At 37.4% G+C, this 2206-nt stretch overlaps 1 pseudogene; it reads left to right on the plus strand.

Moving 5' to 3' along the window:
- The first annotated feature begins 1313 nt into the window (after positions 1-1313).
- LOC112836184 (U4 spliceosomal RNA) lies at positions 1314-1464 on the plus strand (annotated as a pseudogene).
- The last annotated feature ends 742 nt before the right edge of the window (positions 1465-2206 follow it).

Genomic DNA, 2206 nt, shown 5'->3' on the forward strand with positions numbered 1-2206 from the left:
CTAGGTGGCTTGGATGGTTAAGCATCTGCCTTCGGCTCAGGTCATGATCCCAGGGTCCTGGGATCAAGTCACACATCAGGCTTCCTGCTCAGTGGAGAGCCTGCCTCTCCCTCTCCCTCTGCTGCTCTCCCTGATTGTGCTCTCTCACTGTCAAATAAATAAATAAGATCTTTAAAAAATAAATAAATAAATTTACTGTTTTCATCAATGTCATTCTAAAGGTCTACCGAATTTCCTCCCTTGGCATTTGGCATCACTCTGAAAATACTAATTATTTAATTTTATAGTGGAAACAATTTTAAAAGAAAAGATACTTCAGAAATCGCTGAAAGAATATGCAAAAGACTGACAAGATTGGTCATTGCCTCTAGGTAAGGAAACAGAGTGTTGGAAAGAATTACTTTCTGATGATATTTTTTGAAATATAACATTTTGAGTATTTGAAAATTCTAGACATGTGTATGTGTATGTATGTATATGTGTACATCTATGCAGAGTATATTGTATTAGCCTACTCAGGCTGCCATAACAAAATATCACCAACAAAATAGACTGGGTGGCTTAAACAACAGAAATTTATTTTTCACAATGGGTGGGGGGATGGGTGAAATAGGTGATGGGGATTAAGAAGTGCACTTGTAGTGATGAGCACCAGGCAATGCATGGAAATGTTGAATCACTATATTGTACACCTGAAACTAATATTACACTGTATGTTAACTAACTGGAATTGAAAAAAAAAAAATCTTTACAAAAAGACGAAATGTTTTTTTCACAGTTCTGGAAGCTGGTATATCCAAGCAAGATAGGTTTCATTCTGAAGCCCCTTCTGGCTTGTAGGTGGTTGCCTTCTCACTGGGCACACACAATCTCTTCTTTATGCATATATTGTGGGATGGAGTGGTGAGAGAGAGAGAGGGAGAACAAATTGGTATCTCTTCTTATGAGGACACTAATCCTATTGGGCCAGTCCCCCATCCTTATAATCTCATTTTACCTAAATTTCTCCTTAAGTGCCCCATCCCCAAATACAGGCATACCTCTTTTTATTGCACTTCGCTTTATTGTGCTTTGCAGACACTGTGCTTTTACAAATTGAAGATTTGTGGCAACCCAATATTGAGTAAATCTATCAGCACCATTTTCCAAAAGCATTTGCTCACTTGTCCCTGTGTCATATTTTGTGTTTCTGTGTCATAATTCTCTCAATATGTCAAACTTTTTCATCGTTATTATATTTGTTATGATGATCTGTGATCAATGATCTTTGATATTACTATTGTAATTGTTTTGGGGTACCATAAACCATGCCCAGCTTTGCGCAGTGGCAGTATCGTAGCCAATGAGGTTTATCTGAGGCCAGGTGATTATTGCTAATTGAAAACTTTTACCATAAACCATGCCCATATAAGACAGCAATCTTAATATACTTTGTGTGTGTTCTGACTTTTCCACTGACTGGAAGTTTCCCCTTCTACCTATTCTCTTCAGGCATCCTTACTCCCTGAGACACACCAATATTGGAATTAGTCCAATTAATAACCTACAATGCCCTCTAAGTGTTCAAGTGAAAGGAAGAGTCATACATCTCTCACTTTAAATCAAAACCTAAAAATAATTAAGCTTAGTGAGGAAGACATGTCAAAAGAGTAGATATGCCAAAATCTAGGTCTTTTGTGCCAAACCATTAACCAGTTATGAATGCAATGAAAAATATGTTGAAGGAAACTAAAAGCCCTGTTCCAGAGATACATAAATGATAAGAAGGTGAGAGAGGCTCATTGCTGAGATGGAGAAAGTCTTAGTGGCCTACATGGAAGAACAAACTAGTCACAACATCTCCTTAAGCCAAAGCCTAAACCAGAGCAAGGCCCTAACTTTCTTCAATAGAGAGGTGAAGAATAGAAGTTTGAAACTAGCAACATTTGGTTCATGAGGCTTAAGGGGAAAAAAAAATGTAACATCAGAATGCAAGGTGAAATATCAATTACTAATATACAAGCTGCAGCAAGTTGTCCAGAAGATCTAGCTAAAATATTTCATGAAGGTGACCACACAAAACAACAGACTTTTCAATATAAACAAAGCAGCTTTCTATTTGAAGAAGTTGCCATCTAGGACTTTCATAGATTGAGAGGAGAAGTCAATGCCTAGTTACAAATATCAGATTGACTCTCCTGTTAGGGGCTAATGCATCTGGTGACTT

This window comes from Callorhinus ursinus, unplaced genomic scaffold (genome assembly GCF_003265705.2).
Source record: "Callorhinus ursinus isolate GAN/ISIS: 27379988/994484 unplaced genomic scaffold, GSC_fseal_2.0 scaffold4, whole genome shotgun sequence".
Taxonomy (NCBI): domain Eukaryota; kingdom Metazoa; phylum Chordata; class Mammalia; order Carnivora; family Otariidae; genus Callorhinus; species Callorhinus ursinus.